The sequence below is a fragment of the Sciurus carolinensis genome, chromosome 8 (genome assembly GCF_902686445.1).
Source record: "Sciurus carolinensis chromosome 8, mSciCar1.2, whole genome shotgun sequence".
Lineage (NCBI taxonomy): Eukaryota > Metazoa > Chordata > Mammalia > Rodentia > Sciuridae > Sciurus > Sciurus carolinensis.
The window spans coordinates 30,569,260-30,593,126 of NC_062220.1; the positions used below are offsets into that span (position 1 = coordinate 30,569,260).

Genomic DNA, 23,867 nt, shown 5'->3' on the forward strand with positions numbered 1-23,867 from the left:
CTGCAATATATATAATTGAAAAATGAGAGATTACACTCTATGTATGGTCTATCAAAATGTATAAATGCATTTTACTGTCATGTACAACTAATTAGAACAAATAAAATAATTTTAAAAAGAAAAAATTAACAAAGTAGGGCTGGGGTTGTAGCTCAGTGGTAGAGCGCTTGCTTAGCAATGTGTGAGGCACTGGGTTCAATAAAAGCAAATAAATAAAAGCTAAATTCTTTGAAAAAAATTAACAAAGTGGGACAGGGCATGTTGCTTAGTGGTAGAGTGCTTGCCTAGCATAGATGAGGCCCTGGGTTTGAGCCACAGTACCACAAAGGAAAAAAAATTATCAAAGTAGCATTAAAATAAGTCTTGACACACCAAACCATCATTCCAGTTGCTATTCAGATCTTCTGCTGTTGAATGAGATAAATGAGAATGCTTTCAATAAATTAAAATTTTATTTGAGTGGTTCTTCACTTAATATGAAATTTATAAATAATTATTTTATCTCAAAAAAATGGATCTCTTATTTTGACCCTTTTATATCATATTTTTATGCAAAATGTAATCAGATTCTGGAACTCAAGTTTTCTGCTTAAACATTAAGAACACTTTTAAATAGAAGTAACGTTCATATTACAGAACCTAAGAAGTAGTAAAAGGAAGAAAAGTTTCTGTAATGGTAAAACTGCTCTAAAATAGTCTATCAATTATGAAAAACAGGAAAAGAAGACAAATATTTCCTACATAATTCCTACAGACAACTTCTTTTAAGTTTTTCTTTTGTGTATCTATGAAACTGAAATTGTTTTCAGCTTTTTTACATAATGATATATGGTAAGAATTCTTTATTATCAGATGTTTTCCATACACGTGATTTTAAGTAACTTCTTTAGGTGCTCATTTCTAAATATGATTTAATTTCCTTATCATTAGTCACTTAAATTTTCTTTATTTTGGGACTATTAAAATGATGAAAGAATCATTCATATTCTTAAATTGACTTTGAAGAATTTCTACTAGTGTAATAACAGGGTAATGGGTGGTAGCATTGTTTAAGCACTTCATGCAGATTACAAATTGCCCTTGAGAAAAGCACAACAATTTATGCTATCATATCAACAGAGTGCTGGTTTCCTGTATGTTTGGTATTATGAAAAAGTAAATGCCAACCATTGGATTCACTCATTTCTACTTTTTCACTTCCGTATTATTCATTCACATTTCTTCCTTTATGAATTACTTGTTGCCATCCTTTGTCTTTTTTTCCATTTGGATATTCATCTTTTAAATACTGATTTATAGGTCTTGTTTAAATACTACATAGACAACCCTAAGTTAGGTTGTGGTTATTTTTTCAATTTATTTTTTTGCCTTTTGCATTTATTTTTTTGTAAGTTTCCTTTCCTCTGATACTATTATTCTTTTGGTCTGGTAAGAATGAAAGAGGTTCATATTCCAGGTAGAGATTATTCTCCATTTGTGTTTCTTTGGATTCTACTTCCTTTTGTTTAAACTGTATTTTCCTCTCCCTCATTCCAGCTTATCTCCTGTCTTGGATTAGTAATTCTATAACTCAGGCTCCACTTGAGAATCATGTGTTGGTGAGACAGAGTCATTGCTGTGGGCTTCTTTTCTCATCTGCAGATAGGGGAGCATGGCCTCTAAAGCTCTCCCCGCTTGCACACGTCTGTGATTGTTAAAATTTGTTTCTGGGTACTGCTTTTTTGCCTTGTCTGAAATGCTCTTACCTCTCCAAAATACAAGGAATAAAAAAGGGACCATGGTTTGATACTGTACCTTCAGGATAAATCTCCTGATTTTTGGATCTTTTTTCATATTCCTAGTTCCTACTCCAGAAATCAAGGAACCTGACTTTAGCCATCAGCTTCTTCCCAAGGAAACTGGGAACCATTGAGATCCAAGGAAACTGGGACCAACAGCTTCAGCTGCCCACTACCAGCAATCACTTTATATCATCCCTTGTCATACATCTAACTCTTTCCCTAACATTATTCCCCAATGGTTGGCTTGTGAAAATTGAGATACTTTTAAAAGGCATTTTTTGTTTGGGTTATATAACTACTTTACTTTTTTAGTTTTAATACATTGTATTAGTCTTCTGTGTGTATGCTAGAGAGACAGAGTGACTGGGAAGATCAGCATTAAAATGTTTTGATGAAATTTCTTGTTATCATTTTATTTTACTGAAATAGAAAGATTTACTTTTCATATTCCAGGGAATGTTTGGCCTGTCAAAATCTCTTTTTAAACTTTGAAATAATGCCATGGAAAAAGCCTGATTTTTTGTTTTTTTTTCACAGTGAATTGATGATCGCTAAGTAAACCAAGATGGGCAGCCTGTGGCGGGAGGGGATAAAAAAAGGTCAACACATTCATAAATGAAATCCAGTAACCAGTAATGAGAAGTGAGGTTTTAAATTTGCATTGAGCTCTGCAGGTCACATTGTGTTTGTTATTTTTGATATTAGCTGTTTTAGTTCAAATCACATTTTCTTGTATTCTAAGGATTGCATTTGAAATTAAGTGCTCTGTAAGAATCTAGAAAATGGATTTTCATATCCGAGATTCCTATTTCTATTTAGGATATCTGGATCAATGTTGCCTGTCAGAGTGTTCTTGATGGCCTTCATTTCATGATGAAGACTCGGTGATACATATATTGTAGAATTTTTTTTTTTTTACTTGACAATAGTAAATCATATTTTTTGAGTATTTTCCTCTAATTTCTTCATACATTTTTAGAAAAACAAAATAAAACAAAACTGAGACTGTAAAGTTTTCCTGCCCTACCTAGAATATTTGCAGCAGAAGGCAAGCCTAGATCTCCACCTACTTTTTCATCTTCTCTTTCCATGTGTTTCTGAATTCTTATCACAGGGGATGGTCTTTATTTACAGGTAGCCTGTGCAAATCCCCAGTTTATATGAGATCTTGAAATTCAACTCAAACCAAATAGCCACAAAGAAAAGAGGTACATACAACTGACTTCAGAGTCACATTCCCTATTACCAGAACCGAGGAGGGAATGGTTTATCGTTAACATGTGGGCAGAGCTGAGATGCTTATTTTTTTTTTTTTTTCCCACCACATCATAGTCTTTTCTTACTTTGACCTGACACCATGATTCATGAAGAGTTCACACTCCATTTTGCTTAGAACCCTTTGTACAAGCATTTGTAGCTGTCAGGTGGTCAGACCTTCTTGATTCCTTAAACTCTGGCTTAGCAAAGCATATCTTTCTTGAACAAAAACTCCAGGTTGGTTCTTGGAGGACACTGGAGTAGTGTCCCTGCTAGGGCTTTCTGAGCCCATTTGGTCACAGATTCTATTATATGAAATTATTCCTTAGTTAATCATGGAAATGTCTTTTGATTTTACGTGTCTTTCTTCTTGAAGTTGTTTGGTTTCATTTATTTCACTTTAATAAACTATCAGCTTAAGGTCAAGTAACATTTCTTTGATTATCTAAACCTTGTATCTACCTCTTGAAGCAAATGCTCCCTTCTGTAGATTTGGTTTCTTTTTTGGGTATCAGAAAGGTCTTCCTTGTTTTAGAATTAACATTTTTCATCATAGCTTTAGTTATTGTTTTTGTTTTCTAGGTATTGGGGGCAAATAAACCTCTTTCCTTGACTCCGTGATCCTGGAAGTGTAATGAAGTTTTGTGCTTGCTCAGAGGTCACTCTTGAGTCAGTTAAATGTATTTCCTCTGCTTATCTTCCATCACATTTAATCAACTGACCTTTTTGTCATTCAGCTTCAATTTTTAAAGTATTCAGTTGTTTCTTTGGTTTCAGTTGAGAGATCTTGAAGGAAAACATGTGTATCCTTAGCACAGTCACAAGGGATGCCTGTTTCAGCATGGTGGAGTTTACACTTTTCATCTCCTTAGCCTAAAAATGGAGGGAGTAAACTCCTGCAGAGCATAAATCGCAGTGTATGACACTGTGACTAGCTAAAATTGTCATCAATCATCTCTTACATTATTGGTTTAACTTATAAAATTTAATTATTTTTATATTGATTGCATCAAAATATTTATCAAAAGACCTACTTTCACCCAGCACAACATAAAATGTATTAAAGACACCGTCTCTTTGCAGTTTTAAGGTATATGCATTTTTGTTGCTATAGGGTCCTGTAGGATGAAGAATCTCATTTTCATGTGATCATTGGGAACATTCTTTTGCACAGAAATTCAGGACTGTGAAAGGGGATTTATTTAGAGTAATGAGCTGGTGACTCAAGATTTGTTGTTGTGAATAAAGACAGCTGTTTTGGAGATGCCCACTATTTGCACAGACAATATATTATTACTTATAATAATATAAATTTTGTATACAGAAGAATAAGAGACCCAGAATAGCCAAAGTAGTCCTTAGCAGGAAGAGCAAAGCAGGAGGTATTACAATACCAAACCTTAAACTATACTACAGAGCAATAATTTAAAAAATGGCATGGTGCTGGCACCAAAATAGGTGGGTAGACCAGTAGTACAGAATAGAGGACACAGAGACAAATTCACATAAATACAGTTATCTCATACTAGACAAAGGTGCCAAAAACATACAATGAAGAAAAGATAGTCTCTTCAACAAATAGGGCTGGGAAAACTGGAAATCCGTATGCAGCAGAATGAAACTAAACCCCTATGTCTCACCCTGCACAAAACTCATCTCAAAATGGATCAAGGACCTAGGAATTAGACCAGAGACCCTCTAACAAATAGAAGAAAGAGTAGACCCAAATTTTCATCATGTCAGCTTAGGACCACACTTTCTTAACATGACTCCCAAAGCACAAGAAATAAAAGTAGGACTCAATAAATAGGATAGATTCAAACTAAAAAACTTTTTCTCAGCAGAGGAAACAACAATGTGAAGAGAGAGCCTACAGAGTGGGAGAAAATCTTTTCCACACATAATTCCCATAGAGCACTGATCTCCAGAATCTATAAAGAACTCAGAAAATTTTATACCAAAAATGCAAATAAACCACTCAATAAATGGGCTAAGGAAATGAGCAGACACTTCACAGAAGATCTCTAAGCAATCAACAGATAAATGAAAAAAAAACTGTAGTAATAAGAGAACTGCAAATCAAAATGACCCTAAGATTTCATCTCACTCCAATTATAATGGCTATTACCAAGAATGCAAGCAACAATAGGTATTGGCAAGGATGTGGGGAAAAAGGCACACTCATACATTGCTTGTGGGGTTGCAAATTGATGCAGCCACTCTGGAAAGCAATATGGAGATTCCTTAGGAAACTTGGAATGGAACTACCATTTGACCCAGCTATCCTACTCCTTGGCCTATACCCAAAAAACTTAAAATCAGCATACTACAGTGATGTAGCCACATCAATGTTTATAGCAGCTCAGTTCACAATAGCTAGATTGTGGAACCAACCTAGGGGCCCTTCAATTAATGAATGAATAAAGAAACTGTTACATATACAGTGGAATATTATTCAACCATAAAGAAGAATAAAATTATGGCATTTGCACGTAAATGGATGAGTTGGAGATTATCATGCTAAGTGAAATAAGCCAATCCCCCAAAAACCAAAGGCTGAATGTTTTCTCTGATAAGTGTATGATGATACATAATGGTGAGGGTGAGGGGGTAAGGAAAGAATGGTGTAACTTTGGATTGGTTAGAGGGAAATAAGAGGTGGGGAAGGAAAGATAGTAGATTGAGACAAACATCATTACTCTGTGTACCTGTATGATTACACAAATGGTGTGACTCTTTTTTGTGTACAACCAGAGAAATGGAAGTTGTACCCCATTCATGTACTATGAATCAAAAAATAAAAAGAAAAACTTTTGTATACATTTGTGCCATGTATAGGCACCCATTATATATGAGGTGTTCTGCAGGTGCCCTCCAGGGTGGTTGTCTACCTTGCTCTTAAGTACTCTGTACTACACTGAGGCTTAAAAGATGTTGCCAGTATTCCCAACCACGACATGAGGGAGAACCATAGTGAGTGCTGGAAGAGAAGAGATGGTTTCCAAGAGCAGCTGCAAAGTTGCAATTTGCAGCTGGAATTTAAATTGGGGACTGAATTCAGGGGGTCTGTGATTTTGGGTGGGAGAGCATTAGATCTTTGTTTTCACTGAAGTCAGTATTCTCTTGCTTTATGAATGTAAACAACAAAGCACAGCCATACTAGTAGTTTCTGAGCCTTTATCACATGTCTTTCATGTCACATTACATTTTATTTTTGACTATCTCAAAATACTGCTGATGTTCTTGAACTACAATAAAACTATACTGTACTCTTAATTGGGCAGGACTCCTTATATTTTGTTATTTAATGAAATATTAAGAGAATGCTACCATAGCACAAACTTTTTTTAAAAAAATTTAACTATTCCATTTTACCTGCTTTCCTTGGTAATTCTCCTGGCTTCATTTTGTGCATTTAAAAGCATTAACCTGAGAAGGGTTCCCCAGGCTTCACTAGGCTACCAAAAGGTCCGTGCTAAAAAAGAACCTTTTCTGACTTTTAGCATTCATGTTGCAATGAATTGCAACACTGATGGTTTAAACATGGTGTGTGTGTGTGTGTGTGGAGGGGGAAGCAGGTGGAAAAACACTATTGATTTATTTCTACGTAGACTTGAATTCCATATCTGTACGACTCCTAAAACTTACATAACTTCCCTGAACTTTAGTTTTTTCATCTGTAAAGTGGAGATAAGAATGTGCCTGCCTCCCAAAATGGTCAATGATTATATCAATTAATAAACTTAAATTACTAAGCACAGTGCTTGAGCTAAATGGGAGTGGGTATTATTATTACTTGGAGTTTAGCTAACCCCCAGGGATTTGTACAAGTCAGCCTTTAATTTATATTATATGTACTGTTTTCTCATAACCTTGGCTCTTTCAGAGCAGGAAATCTTGGTTTATGTGGTACTGAATTCATGTTATTAGATAATCATTTATTTAAGAACTAATGCGGTTACTATTTTATGCCTTGGAAGTATGATGATAAACGGTCAACTTTGAAAGAGACAGGATGTACAAGCACTTAATTATTAAAATTGTCCTGGCTTTATATAAAGAACTCAAAAAACTTAACACCAAAACAAAAATAACACAAATAACCCAATCAATAAATGGGCATAGGAACTGAACAGAGAGTTCACAGAAGAAGAAATATGATAGGTCATCACTAGCAATTAGTGAAATGCAAATTAGAAATACACTGAGATTTCATTTCACTCCAGTCAGAATTGCAATTATCAAGAATACAAGTAATAATAAATGTTGGCAATAATGTGGGGGAACAGGTACAATCATACATTGCTGGTGGGACTGCAAATCGGTGCACTACTCTGGAAAGAAGTATGGAGATGCCTCAGAAAACTTGGAATGGAACCACCATTTGACCCAGTTATTCCATTCCTTGGTATATACTCAAAGGACTTAAAATCAGTATACTGTAGTGGCGCTACCACATCAATGTTCATAGAAGCTCAATTCACAATAGCTAAGCTCTGGAACTAACCTAGATGCCCTTCAACAGATGAATAAAGAAACCATGGTATATCTCCACAATGGGATATTTACTCAGACATAAAGAAAGATGAAATGATGGCATTTGGCAGCAAATGGATAGAGCTGGAGACTATCATGCTAAGTGAAATAGCCTGTCCCTAAAAACCAATGTCTAAATGTTATCTCTGATATGTGGATGCTGATTCATAATAGGTGGTAGGGAGGTGAGGAGTGGAGGTTCACTGAATTGGATAGGGGCTAGTGGGGGTTGAGGTGGGAGGGGAATAGGAAAGACAGTAGAATGAATTGGAGATCATTTTCCTATGTTCATATATGAACACAAAACTACTGTAACTCCACATCCTATACAACCACAAGAATGGGAAGTTATAGTCCATGCATGTATGATATATCAAAATATACCATCATATATAACTAAAAAATAAAAAATAAAAACAATTGTCCTGGCCCAGTTTGCCAGCTTGGAGTGTACTATGAGTCTGTGTCTCTCTTTAAAAATTTTCCTTTTTTTAGTTGGATAGAGGACTTCAATGTGCTTGCTAGTGCCTACCTCAAAATAAAAATATTAGCTACATAGAAATTGACATAGAGCTTCTCATGAAGCTTAAGATTAATCATGGTAACATATTTAGCACATATTTTGTTTCAGGTTTTAGTTTCAGTGGTATTAAAGTGTTAATATTTGACCATTTTTGGTGCACCAGAAATGTAAGCTTCATGACAATAAAACAAATGGTGTTCAAAACAGCAATAATGAATTCTTCTTGATATCTCTTCTGGGTGGTTTGTTGTGTGGCAGTGATCTGATGAACATCTAGTTTTAGTCAGTGTCTAGATGATTCACGTTCATGGACATTAAAGGAGTTATTTTATTTCTTAGGTATGTATTAAGAGATCCCCAGGAAGCCCATACATATGGCTCTATGAGGTCATCTGTTGTACTTCTATTTCTTAAACTTTATGGTGACGTATATTTAAGAATATACATTTACAGCAGCATTAATAGTATTTCATGTTTTTTTATGTTTTCAAGTACATGGTTTGTCTTCTCAAATCACACTTAGAAATTAACAGTGTTATTTAATGACATGTTTTCTCAATGGTATGCCTTCATTGTCTTTGAAGCAGTTAACTCTAAAGTGACTCATAGGACTGATTGACACCTTTAGTATGATGGTCATAATTATTTTATTTCTACTCAGCCAACATTCAAGTGTCCACTTATTATGAAGAATTGGAACAGTTCCATGAATCAGAAGTAGAAGGCATCCACAAAGTGTTTAATTCAATCATGATGTTTAGGAAATATTACTTTAATAATTCTAGTCTTATATTGCAAGAACTGTCCTTTTTGAACAAGTTCTTTCCTCTTTGAGATGGTTTTTCTGAACTTCATTTTTTAAATTATAACAAATATTTGCAAAGATGTAATTTTTCTTTCCCTAATGGCCTTTTAATCTGTGCAAGATTTGATGAAGCATTAAGTGCTGATCTTCTACTTTTGTGATTTTTTTCAGTCACTTTGGAATATATTTAATCCTTTATATACTGCTGAGATTTTAGCTTGACTGCTGAGTTCTCAGCTCTAAGAATTTCTTTGTTACATAGAGGAATTTAATTCTCCTCCTAGCTAATCTTCTACCTTACTTACAAAATTGTATGCACATCTCCTGGTGTAGCATGGACAGAAGGTGCTAAAGCAGCAATGATTATGTAGATAGACGTGGAGAACCCTTCAAGAGGAAAGGTATTAAATATACTTAACCTCTGTTCATGTGTGTTGGAAGGAAAAAAAAGAGCCCGGTCTCCTCCCCACCCCCGCCCGGTATGCTTCTGTTTTTTAATTTGGCTGAATTGCATGCTCTATTGCACTTGCAGGTGGCATCCCTGGTGTGAACTTGGCCCCCTACTTTCTCTAATAGAAGGACAGACAGAGGAAATGGATGATATTAGCAAGCTCCCAGCATAGGGGAAGGGTTGTGTGTAGGAACTTTCAACTTGCTTTCCTCATACAGAGCTCATGCATCAGGCCATCAGGCCCCCTCTCTTTCCCATCTCCTCTCTCACCCTCCTACTCCCCTCTTTGCTGAGCTGTTTGCATCAGTGAGGCTGATCCCTCAGGATGCTCTGCGGTGACTAGTGGCAGTGGTTGCCTTCTTCCACACCAGAAGACCCTGACTTTCCCCTGCCTGTAAGCAAATATTCAAAAAGGGAAGAGTTCATGTAATGAGGAGGAATTTACATGTTAACTTTTCTTTTATGTAGTTCTTCAAAATTGTGTATGCTTATGATGGTGTAGGACGGTGATCCCTGAAAGTTTTATTATCGAAACAGTAATTGGCCAATGATTATCATCATAAATGCAGCAAGTCCTACAAAAGTTGGAGTTGGTGTATTAATTCATTTTTCTATAAATATAGTGAAATACCTTAAGCTGGGTACTTTGTAAAAAAAAAAAAAGTTTATTTAGTTCACAGTTCTGGAGGTTGAAGGTTATGGTGCCAATATTGGCTCTACTGAGGGCCATAAGGTCAATGGCGTCAAGTCAGGAATGTCGGATGGAGAGAGCACATCACAGATAATAAGGCATGGTAATGGAAGGGCCAGGCTTGATCTTATAACAACCCTTCTTGAGAAATAACTCAGGGTTCAGTGAGAACTACCTTGATCCCTTCCAAGGTCAGTGCCTCTGAGACCTAAGGACCTCCTGCTAGGCTCCGCCTCTTAAAAGTCCACCACTTCCCCACATTGCCACACCGGGAACTAAGCTTCCAACTCTTGAGCCCTTAGCGTGCACCCTCAGACCATCACTAAACCAGAGCAGCCAGGTAGGAAGAAAAGGTAGGACAGAGTTCGATGCAAACATTGATTTTTGGAGAGATTCTGTCAAAGTGGGAACCAGGTTCCTTCATCACTTCTTTTCATTTGTGTCCTGAAGCAGCTGATGATGGCCAGGTTTCAGTGGCCATTGTCCTCTCAGAGATTGTCAGTGATCAGGGCTTCAACTTCTCTGCTCCAAGTTGTTTGGTTCTTTAAGTGTTGTGTTGTAATGCTGGCGCTGTAAAGTCCTCACCATGGCCCTTTTTGATCAGTTCCCTGATGACTTTTATACCTTCATTTCACTAAACTTCCTTATACACACTTCCTTTTTTACCAATGGGGGGTAAAAAAATCCCATTGTTACCTGAATATGCCACATACAAGTTTTCAGTATTCTAGCTCTGCTACCTTATTTGCCTGGGGAATTCTACATGCCTCCTCTTTTCCATCACCTCTGTCTGCTTCTCTTTTGCCCTCCCACTTCCTTTTCCCATGATTTTTCCATGTCATAAACCTTTCCAATATATAGAAATACAATGGAGAATGCCAACATGAAGGCCTTCACATAGGTTAAGGTGTAATGCTTGAATTGTATAATGACAATTTCATAAGCATATAATGTTTAAAGTTTCCACTGAACTATTAATGTGTGTGTGTGCGTGCTGTAAACAGTGTGGGATATGTTGCTCTTGTGCATGAATTAAGTATGCTTTCAGTATTTTCTGCCCAGTAATTTTACTCAATGAAGAAAATTATTATGCTCTCTACAGGGTACATTCTTAAATTTAAAACCATTAGCTAAAAGATGGAAGGGTTGAAAATATTTCAGATACTAAATGTTGTATAGGAGGATTTTTGAAGTTGGGGAGTCGTTTGCTCTCCCTCTTGAGCTGACTTCACTTTCACTGTTCACATTTGAGTATGAAAGTTAGTTGTTGCCTTTTTAGTTCCAAGATAATTTGCAGATAGAAAAATCCAAGTGATATCACATGTAGGTCATTTGTGGTGAATATTCATATGGAGGAAAAATTTCTGCACATATATATGTTTTTAATCCCCATGTGTTCTATAATATTTGTGGAAGTTTTTACATGGTTTTATCTATGTAGTGTTATCATTTGTTCAAAAAATGTAAAATACCTAATTATTTATTTATGGTCTGTTTTTTGTGTGTTTATATCTTCAATTTACACATTTTCAAAGTTGCTAGACTACTGAGGCATTGCTACTAAATATCTGTCATCCTTACTGGTGAGATGGGACTGCACAGAGAAGAGATAACTTCTTAATTGGGTTCTGACAAGCCTATTTGAGAAATTAACTTGAAATGATAAAAAGTGATAATGTCAAATATGTTGAAAATAGCTGTAGGATCAGTCATAGTCTGAATTTTCCTAAATGAATTTTCCTCTTTCTGGGCTCCCCTCAACTCCCATCTCTCCCAAGAAGCACAGTATTAGAGCAACTAATGCCCTTGATCCCTCTCCACCTTTGCCTCCCTCAGTGGTTTACCTGGTAGATGAGGTTGGAAGGGAAAATCAGGCATGCATTCCTTTCATTGAGTGCTTTCTGTTGCTGGGATCCTCAGTGCCGTCTGGTCTGCTAGACCGTTAACTTAGAGTAGACTCACTATGGGAGTCAGGTAGGGCGGTATCTCCTGCCTTTCTGGTAGTGATTGGGGTAGAAGGGTGGTGGCCTTCTTTGTGGAGGGTCGACCACCCATTTGGGGTTACCTGCAGCTTGGGGGTGTGCCAACCAGAACATGAAAGGGAAGGATTATAGGTCCATAATCTTCAAGAGTCTTAGAGCCAAATTGGTTCAAATACCTGAAAGGTAGCACAGTATGTATACCCTTGGTAACACCTGAATGGGGTCTGGAGCAGGCTATTTTCATAAGAGAAATCTTTCTGTATCAATGTTTATGAATAGTCACACTGAATGGATAGGTTGTTAACAGACATTGCTTGAGATCTTTTATGTATTTTTAAAAATTTTATTACATATGTTTCAGTGTAATGTCTGCATAGAGTTTAGAATGACTAAATCAAACTAATATATTAACATATGTTTCATCTTGCATACTTATTTGTTGTGGGCAAGTTGAGAAAATTTAAAATTTACTTTGCAGCAATTTTGACATAGCCAAGTTTTGTTTCTGCTCTCAATGAATGTGTTGAAAATTTAATAACAAAAAAAGTTTTTTATATTGAAATTTATTTGTCATTTAGTAAAATTTATATTTATATGTCATTTAGTAAAATTTCAAGGAAAAAAATCTTGTCACTATTGTTTCTGTTAGGGTCTGGGTGAACAACCTTAGTTGTAGATTACTGAAAACAAACCTAGTGGGTTTTTACGTTGGAAATTTGTACCGAAGTATGTGCTTGGCTTTAAGTTGTACAATTTGCTTCTTTTTCCGTTGTCATTTTTGTTTGGGGGCTATGGATTGTCTGGGGATTTTAAGGTTTATGCTAAGTAAAATCTTGACCATGGCAGAAAATTGCAACTGATTATGTCCAAGGGAAAGGAGGTCTGTTTGAAAGGCAGGATTATTTACTCAGTGTCTTATGGGACTGTGACCTTAGTTTGGACTACGTGTGGAAGATAGGGTTTTTTTGTGTTTATTTGCTACTTCTCAAGGAATAAATACCACATGGGGTATCAAGGAACCAAATAGAGATTCATCCCAGTTCTACCAACTGGGTTGTGGAGGAAGAAACCTTATTGAGGAAGTGAGGTTATGAAGCCTGATCAATCGAAGTAGAGACTGGCTGCCAAAGTCTGGAAGGATATTACGATGCTTATAATCAGTTTAGGATTAAAATCTAAGATGTATGCAGAATTCCTATATATCAGTATGAAAAGGCAAATGATCCCCAAACAAATGAATAAGGAATATGAATAACAATTCCAACAATAGAAAACCTGAATGGCAAGGAAGCTGCTCTTCATGTTGCTGTAATACATTGCCATCAGCTGAGTGAATTAAGATAACAAATACATTTTCATACAGTGCTAGAGAAATCTGAAATCAAGGTATCAGGAAGACTTCAGTCCCTTGAGGATTGCCAGGGGAGAAGCCTGACAGACCTCTTAAGCTCTTAGGACTGATGATATTATTTCAGTTCCATGGTTTGTGGTATAAACTGTAGTGATGCATCTATAAACCAAGGGACACCAAGAATTGCTGGCAGCCCCTGAAGCTTGGAGAGAAACTAAGAGAAGATTCTCCCCAAGGGTCTGCAATAGGAGCCAACCCTACCAGAACCTTGATTTTGGACTTGTAGTCTCCAAAACTGTGAGAGATTAAATTCCTGTTGTGTTGAGTCTTCCATTCTGTGGAATTTTCTTATAGCAGCCCTAGGAAATGAACATACCTCCAACATGTTAAGATTTGTTGAGTTGGGTGACAAATACACAATTGTTTTATCCTTTTTTTTTTTTTTTTACAAATATTGCATCTTAAAAAATATTTTAAAGCAAACCACTAGTTTTTTTAATCTTCTATAATTAAACTTTACGATGGCTTTTATGAATAAAATAGATGTATGCATAATTGGCAAAATGGACAGTGCTCCAAAATTTACAGATGGAATCATAGCTGGTGCTTGTTGGTAAACCCCAACAGTGCATTTCCTGTAGTAAGTCAAGGGTTTTAAATAAAAGGTGGGCAATTAACTCAGCATGGAAAATATTTTTTTGTCCAGTATTCAATATGGAAAATAATTACATATTGGACCTACTCATAGAAAAACAAAGGTACTTGGGTTTTGAGACATTCAGATAAACATTTGGGTCAAGTGTTAGTTATCCACTAACTAGTTGTGTGGTATCTAACATTACTTGTTTCCAGTTTTTTCAGTTTATTGAATGAGATTCTAATAGTATCTATGTCATTGCATTTTGGTGAATTTTAAAGTAGATAAGACATAAAGTGCTAAACACCAAGGATTTAGTAATGACTTAAATTTAATCTTTTGATACCATCCCACTTATTCATTCTTGATTTTATTTCTTGAACTTTAGGAGTTTTGTTGAGGAAATCAGTTCCTAAGCTGACATGATGAAGATTTGGACCTATATTTTTTTCTAGTAGGTATAGGTTCTGTGGTCTAATGCCTAGGTCCCTGATCTATTTTGATTCAGTTTTGTGCAGGGTGAGAGATACAGATCTAATTTCATTTTGTTACATATGAATTTCCAGTTTTCCCAGCGCGATTTGTTGAAGAGGCAATCTTTTCTCCAATATATGTTTACGATGTCTTTATCTACTATGAGATTATTGTATTTATGTGGATTTGTCTGTCTTCTATTCTGTACCATTGGTCTTCATATCTTTCTTGAGCTGATACTATGCCATCTTTACTATCGTTCTGTAGAATAATTTAAGTTCTGGTATTATGCTTCCTGTTTCACTTTTCTTGCTGAGGATTGTTTTGTCTATTCTGAGCCTCTTATTTTTTCAAATGAATTTCATAACTGCTTTTTCTATTTCTATGAAGAATGTTTTTGGAACCTTAATAGGCATGGCATTAAATCTGTGTGGTGCTTTTGATAATATGGTCATTTTGACAATATTAATTCTGCCTATCCAAGAGCATGCTAGATCTTTCCATCTTCAAAGGTTCTCTTCAATTTCTTTCTTTGGAATTTAGAGTTTCTTTAGTTTTTATTGTAGAGGTGTTTCACTTCATTTGTTAGATTGATCCCCAAATATTTTATTTTTCTGAGGCTATTGTGAATGGGATAGTTTTCCTAATTTCTCTTTCAGTTGATTCATCACTGATATATATAGGAATGCAATTGATTTATGGGCGTTAACTTTATATCAATAAATGAAATGTTACCAAACTAAAGAGCTTCTTCACAGCAAAAGAAACAATCAAGAATATGAAAGAGAACCTATAGAATGGGAGAAAATCTTTGCCATATATACCTCTGATAGAGCATTAATTTCCAGGATATATAAAGAACTCAATCTTAACACCACAAAACCAAATAATCCAATCAATAAATGGGCATAGGAACTGAACAGACAGTTCACAGAAGAAATACGATCAGTCAACAACTGTATGAAAAAATGTTCAACATCACTAGCAATTACAGAAATGCAAATTAAAACTACACTGAGATTTCATCTCACACCAGTCAGAATGGCAATTATCAAGAATACAAGTAATAATAAATGTTAGTGAGGATGGGGAAGAAAAGGTACAGTCATACATTGCTGGTGGAATTGCAAAATTGGTGCACCACTCTGGAAAGAAGTGTGGAGATTCCTCAGAAATCTTGGAATGACACCACCATTTGACACAGTTATTGCACTCCTTGGCATATTCCCAAAGGACTTAAAATTAGCATACTATAGTGATACTGCCATGTCAATGTTTATAGCAACTCAATTCATAATAGCTAAGCTGTGCAACCAAGTTAGTGCACTTCAGATGAATAAGTAAAAAAACTGTGGTGAATCTACACAATGGAATATTACTCAGTCATAAAGAAGAATGAAATGATAGCATTTGCCAGTAAATGATGGAACTAGAGACTATCAAGGTAAGTGAAATAAGCCAATCCCCCAAACCCAAAGGCCCGGTATTCTCTCTGATATGCAGATGCTGACTCACAATAGGCAGTGGGGAGGGGGAAGTGAATGGAAGTTCACAGATTGGACAAGGAGTAGTGGGGGGAGGGAAGAGGAATAGGAATGGGAAATATTTTCTTATGTTCATATATGAATATATGATCGGTATAACTCCACATCCTATACAACCTCAAGAATGGGAAGTTATTCTCCATGTATGTATGATATATAAAAATACATTCTACCATCATGTATAACTAGAAAGAACAAATTTTAAAAATTTTAAAAATCGAAATTTTTATTATCATTATTGATACCATTTACATCATGAGTTATTTTTATCCAACCAATTGTAAGAGTGCTATACCTGAAACATTAGCTAGTACGGTTTGTAAGGACACTATACTAATCACCTTGAGAGGAAATAGACTTAGATCTGTGCTTGTCAGTGGATTTCTAGTCTGTTGTTTATCTCTCTTCCTTACCTCTAGTAGCCTAACTTGTATATGTGTTTTTCTTTAGAACCACGAACATGAATAAGCAAAATTTGTGTAACTCAGTTTCTCGAGTTTATCAGGTACTCTTTCTATAACTTTTTCAGTGGTGCTACTAAATGTTTAAATTTTATTAAATTTAATATATAAAAAGAGTAATATATTAAAATATTATTAATATTTTATTATTTAATATATTATTAAATATATTAAAAGAAATTTTCCAAAGCACTTAACATGCAAATGTAAGTAAAGTGAGATAAAGAAAATCAAACTAAAATCTTAAGACATTAGGAAAAATTCAAGCGCAGTAAAGAGTATGGAAGCAGTGATTACTATGTCCACTTTATATACTTTTAGGTAGAGACTGCAACTCCTATATTTTCAAATTAACAATATCACTTGGAATATCAATCATTTAGCTTTCCCACCTGTTATCTCTTTAGTGTAACCTCAGTTAAATAGACACCAAGTAGAACAGTAGTAATTCACCTCTAGGTCTTGCCTAGAATAAGTTTTTTTTTTTTTTAAATGTTAATTATTCTCTTCTACTTTTTCACATGTCATTAAGCACCTCTTTTCTCTGAATCTCAGATTAAATTTTGAGTCATTGGTGACATGAATGTTCTGCTTGTAATTTGACATGAAATAGTATTGTAAAAATTAGTTGGTAAAACAGGGCTCTTTGTCAACATATTGAGGAATATTGTGCCAGAAGATTCAACCAAAAGCTTTGCTGCTTTGTTCTAGTTGTTTATTTTTAATGGGAGGTCTGTGGGTGTGCAGGAACAAAAAAAGATCTTTTGTTTGAAGTTGGCCTGTACCTTCATTGTGAGCTCTACTTTCCTGCTTTCTTTAAGAATCATAAATTTTTCGTTCCCAATAGGCAATAAAATATTAGTTGTTTACCTGAACAAGTTGATAGGCATTTATAGAATAGATCACTAGTGATCAGAGTGAGTGTTAGTATATGAAAAATCAATACCAGTATTTTGCTACATTAACATAGAGACTCCTTTAGAATCACAGGATTGAGAACATCCCTTAAATACTTTGTCATCATTCTTATCTGTTAAGTAAACAAATTATTAATACTCTGAAGTACAGATAATAATGGGTGGGGTGGTGGTGGTTAGCACATCTGCCCTTTATAGGACCCACCCTGTGCTCTAGGTGTTTTAAGTATTTTATGTTGTTTCATTCAGTCCCCATAAGAATCCTAAAAATTTGGTACTGTAATTATCTCTGATTTACATAAGAAAACTTAGATATAGAATTGGAAGTAACCTGTCTAAGGTTTAAAGAGCTAGTGCATTTATAGAATTTAAACCCAGAGACTTGATTAGGAATTACTTAAACCTGTGCAATTTAGCAATTTCTATTCCTGGTAAAACTCAGAAAACTAACTTTGAAAAAAAAAAAAAAAAACATGTAAAACAAAGATTGTATAAAACTTAAAAATTCCATGAGGTCTGAATCAAGGAAACTTCAACTATGTATAAATGTACCACATGAGTTGCTTTAGCTCACTTGAGATATACCAGGAAAAGTCGACCTTGATGTCTAAACTGTACGTTAAATAAGCTATACCATCTTGGGGAACTTTTGATCTTTTAGGAATGGTGTTGTCTGAAGGTTTATTTCCCCCTTGGAATCTTAAAATCCTAACCCCCAAGGTGGTAGAATTAGGAAGTGGAAACTTAGGGAAGTGATTAGGTCATAGAGTATAATCACTTAAATGGGATTAGTGCTCTTATAAAAGGGAACTAGAGACAGTCCTCACCCAAGTCCTTTTGCACACAAGAGGACACAGTAAAATGACACCATCTATGAGGCAGAAAGAAGGTCCTCTCCAAACACTAAATCTGCCTTGATCTTGGACTTTGCCAGTCTCCAGAACTCTATGAAATATATATCTTTGTTGTTGAAACACCTGGTTTATGGTGCTTTGTTGTAGCATCTCCAAGAGACTAATATGTTCTGCTTTTCTGGTACTTACTTTAAACTTAATTGACATATTTATCACATCAAAATGTTATCCTCTTGAATAAGATACAACCATGATCTCATCTATAAATCTTTGGTACACAGAATGAAATATTCATAAGGACAATAAATTGTTTTCTTGTTCAGTGCTCTAGACCTTACACTTAGAATAGTACACGTACTAAGTTCTTGATAAATATCTTAAGTGAGTGAGAGAATCAATAGTGTAGACCTTGAAGAGATGGGTTTTAGATTGTAATATTGCAGGGAATATGAAAAACAATAGAACATACAAGGTCTTTAGTCATGCCAGAGAATCACCTTTGTTCTAACAAACCAAATAAATAATTTTATACAAATCAGTATATTAATCCCCATAGGAATATAAAGGGGTATAGCAAAACTGTACTTATAAAAATTTTATAATTTGATACCACAGTGTCCACACTCTTGTAAGAACTGCAGAGATAAAGGGGTGTCTCCACATCTGATATACCCATTAATCACAGCTAAATAAGCTATTGGGAGATTACACTATGGTGTCCAGCTGGAAAGAAGCTGAACATTTACAAAATGAACCAATACCCCAAAATGCATCATCAGGGGAAAACTAGTTACTAAGAAGGCCTTCACATAAAAGTCCAAGGGATATCTATCCCAACAGATATATAGATCTCAATATATACATTCAAAAAATATGAAAAAGGTAATATGACACTTCCTAAAGTTCATAACTCCAGTAACATACATCAGAGTATCAAAGTAAATGAAATGCTGATAAAGAAATCAAAAGTGATTTTAAAACTGCTCAAGAAATTCTAGGAGAATAAATAGCCAAATGAAATAAGGAAGACAATACTGGACATGATTGAGAAATTCAGCAAAGTAGAGATAGTAGAAAAAAAGTACCAAACAGAAATCTTGGAAAAGCAAAGCTCAACAAATCACATAAAAATTCAGTTGAAAGCCTTAATAGTAGACTAGATAGCTAAAGAAAAAGAAAGAAAAAAATATCAGAACTTGAAGACAGGACTTTTGAAATACTACATGCCTACAAAGAAGAAAGAATGAAGAAAGCATTCAAGATCTTTGAGACACCATTAACAGATTAAAGTCCATAAAATTGTTATACCAAATGAGAACTAAAGGTTAGGAAAACAAGCTGGGTGCTACTGCGCATGCCTATAATCCCAGTGGCTCAGGAGGTTGAGGCAGGAGGATTGCAAGTTAAAAGCCAGCCTCAGCAAGGCAGTGAGACCCTGTCTCTAAATAAAATACAAAAAAGGGCTGGGAACGTGACTCAGTGGTCAAGTGACCCTGAATTCAATTCCCAGTTTCCCGCCCTCCCAAATTAAGAGAACAGAAAACCCTATTCAACGAAATAATGGAAAAATTTCCCAGATTTTGGGAAATACAGGGACATCCATATAGAGGAGTCTTTTTGAATCTCAAATGGACTATGATCAGAAAACAACCTATTGATGACATAGTCAAATTTTCAAAGGTAAGGGCCAAAGAACATGAAAATCTATCAAGACTAGTGACTAGTCATATTCAAAGGCAAACTCACTAGACTATCAGCAGATTTCTCACCAGAAACCCTAAAGTCTAAGAGGGCCTTGATTTTAAGTCCTTGATTTCAACTACCTACCACCCAAGATTAGTATACCCAGCAAAAGTATTCTTCAAAATCAAAAAAAAAAAAAAAAAAGGAATAAAGCCCTTTCGGAAAAATCATAAGCTCTCTTTTCACATTATTGATTTTTTTCCTTTGCTGAGAAAAAGGTTTTTAGTTTGAATCTATCCCTTTTATTGATTCTTGCTTTCATTTCTTGTGTTCTGGGAGTCATCTTAAGGAAGTCTGCTCCTAAGCTGACATGTTGAAGATTTGGGCCTACTTTTTCTTTTGTTTGTTGCAGGTTCTCTGGTCTGATTCCTAGGTCCTTGATCCATTTTGAATTGAGTTTTGTATAGGGTGAGAGAGAGGTTTAATTTCATTTTACTGCATATGGATTTCCAGTTTTCCCAGCACCATATGTTGAAGAGGCCATCTTTTCTCCATTGTATGTTTTCGGCTCCTTTGCCAAGTATGAGATAACTGTATATATGTGGGTTTGTTTCTATGTCTTCCATTCTGTACCGTTGGTCTGCCTGTCTATTTTGGTGCCAATATCATGCAGCTTTTGTTACTATTGCTCTGTAGTATAGTTGAAGGTCTGATATTGTGATACCTCCTGCTTCACTCTTCCTGCTTAGAATTGCTTTGGTTATTCGAAGTCTCTTATTCTTCCAGATGAATTTCATGATTACTCTCTGTATTTCTATGAGGAACGTCATTGTGATTTTAATTGGAATTGCATTGAATCTGTATAGCCCTTTTGGTAGTATGACCATTTTGGCAATATTAATTTCAGCCTACCCAAGAACAGGGGAGATCTTTCCATCTTCTAAGGTTTTCTTTAATTTCTTTCTTTAATGTTGTGTAGTTTTCATTGTAGAGGCCTTTCACCTCTTTTGTTAGATTGATTCTCAAGTATTTTATTTTTGAGACTTTTGTGAATGGAGTAGTTTTCCTAATTTCTCTGTCAGAGGATTCATCACTTATGAATAGAAATATATTAGATTTATGCATGTTAATTTTATATTCTATTTTTCTGAATTCATTTATAAGTTCTAGAATTTTTCTTGTATGAAAAAAGAGCCTCTCCCGCCTTCATCCACGCTGCTGCTACCAACCTGAGCCCTGGGTCACCCAGCCCTCCTGCTCTTGCTCCTGGCTTTCCTGGCACCCGGGACCTCTGTCATCCCCCGGTGGGTACTAAGGACCCTCAGCAGTCTGCACTTGCCAACCAGCCCCGCATCCCACTCTGTAGCCAAGAAGTACTCAGTTTTTTATTTCCAACAGAAGATTGATCATTTTGGATTCAGTAACATGAAAACTTTTAAACAGCGGTACCTGCTATCTGACAAACACTGGGACAAAGATGGTGGATCAGTACTTTTCTACACTGGTAACAAAGGGGACATTGTTTGGTTTTGAAATAACACGGGGTTCATGGGGGATGTGGCTGAGGAACTGAAAGCTATGTTAGTGTTTGCTGAACATCGATATTATGGAGAGTCCCTACCCTTTGATTCCAGGATATCAAACACTTGAATTTTCTGACATCAGAACAAGCTCTAGCTGATTTTGCTGAGTTAATCAAACACTTGAAAAGAATAATCCCAGGAGCTGAAGATCAACCTGTCATTGCCATAGGGGGCTCTTAGGGTGGCATGCTTGCAGCCTGGGTTAGGATGAAATATCCTCACATAGTAGTTGGAGCCCTTGCAGCTTCTGCCCCTATCTGGCAGTTTGAAGACTTTGTTCCTTGTGATTCATTTATGAAGATTTTAACTACAGATTTTAGAAAAAGTGGTTCAAATTGTTCAGTGAGCATCCTCAGGTCCTGGGATGCCATTAACCGACTCTCAAGTACAGGAAGTGGTCTACAGTGGCTTGCTCAAGCCCTCACTTATGTAGACCATTGATATTTGAAGACATCCCAAATTTGAAAGAATGGATTATGGAAACTTGGGTGAATCTGGCAATGGTGAACTACCCTTATGCGTCTAACTTTTTACAGCCTTTGCCTGCTTGGCCTCTCAAGGTAGTGTGCCAGTATTTGATAAATCCTAGTGTACCGGATTCACAGATGATACAGAATATTTTCCAAGCTCTGAATGTATATTATAATTATTCGGGCCAGGCAAAATGCCTGAATATTTCAGAAACAGCAACTAGCAATCTGGAATCCCAGGGTTGGAGCTATCAGGCCTGCACAGAAATGGTCATGCCCTTTTGTACTAATGGTATCGATGACATGTTTGAACTTCATTAGTGGAAACCGAAGAAATATTCTGATGAGTGCTTTAAACAGTGGGGTGTGAGACCAAGGCCCTCCTGGATCATTACCATGTGTGGAGGGAAAAACATCAAATCACACTCCAACATCATTTTCAGCAATGGTGATCTAGACCCCTGGTCAGGAGGTGGAGTAACCAAAGACATCACAGACACCCTGGTTGCAGTCACCATCAAGGATGGAGCCCATCATTTAGATCTTCGAGCCAATAATGCCTTGGATCCTACATCTGGGATGTTAGCCTGTTCCTTGGAAGTTGAACACATGAGGCGATGGATCAAAGATTTCCATGACAATGTCAAAAGGCAGCCCTGAGCAACTTTTGATCATTTTCAGTTTCTTCTTTTATGTTCACTACACCCATATTCCCATTCACTTTGGTTTTCTATGTGTAATAACTTCCCCTCATTTGTCATTACATTTGGGTGCCCAGGTTGAGGTAGAAGAGAGGGTGATGGAAGTGTTGCCATCCCAACAGTGTCACTGCCTGGGTATTGAACCTGCAGGCACCACCTGCAGGAAGAAATCTCATCATGATGCCTCTCACACCATCGGTGGTCCTCATGACTCAAGCAAAGTTCCCCACTGCCTTTCACAAGAGGAGAGTCACTTCCTTTGTTTCTTTGCAAGCAGGCATTTGAATTCTTAGTTCTGAGGTTGAAATCTCTTTTGCCATATGCAAGTCCCTATTCCTACCCACCAAAAAGGAAAAGCAGAAGGTAGATAAAAATGACGTAAGTGCAGCTGGTAGGAAGGATGTCTGATGCCAATCCAGGAAATGGGGGTCATTTCTTTTGTACTTGATTTAATGACTTTAAACTGTGCTGTAAATAAAGGATAAGGTGGACCTTAAAAAAAAAAAAAGAGCCTACAGAGTAGGAGAAAATCTTTTTCACACATATTTCAGGTAGATCACTAATCTCCAAAATTTATAAAGATCTTAATAAACTTTACATCAAAAATAAAAAGAACCCAGTCAATAAATGGGCTAAAGAACTGGGCAGATACTTCACAGAAGAAGATAAACAGGTGATGAACAAATATATGAAAAAGTGTTCATTATATCTAGTAATTAGAGAAATGCAAATCAAAACCACCCTAAGATTTCATCTCACTCCAGTTAGAATGGCTATTATCAAGAACACAAGCAATAATAAGTGCTGGCATGGATGTGGGGAAAAAGGCACACTTGTACATTGCTGGTGGAGTTGCAAATTGGTGCAGCCACTCGGGAAAGCACTATGGAGATTCCTCAAAAAACTTGGAATGGAACCATTTGACCCACTTATCTCACTCACCCGAAGGACTTAAAATCAGCTTACTACAGTAACACAGCCACAACAATGTTTAAAGCAGCTCAATTCACAATAGCTAGATTGTGGAACCAACCTAAATGCCCTTCAATAGATGAATGGATAATGAAACTGTGATTATATATACACAATGGAATATTATTCAGCTATAAAGAACAAAATTATGGCATATACAGGTAAATGGATGCAGTTGGAGAATATCATGCTAA

The 23,867-nt window shown here is 36.0% G+C and overlaps 1 protein-coding gene and 1 pseudogene across 16 annotated transcripts in view; both read left to right on the plus strand.

Annotated features, from left to right (window-relative positions):
- Cadps2 (calcium dependent secretion activator 2) overlaps nucleotides 1–23,867 on the plus strand; it is a 526,649-nt gene that overhangs the window by 128,385 nt on the left and 374,397 nt on the right. The gene's annotated exons all lie outside the window — the stretch shown is intronic.
- On the plus strand, nucleotides 5,996–22,660 carry LOC124990452 (lysosomal Pro-X carboxypeptidase-like; annotated as a pseudogene).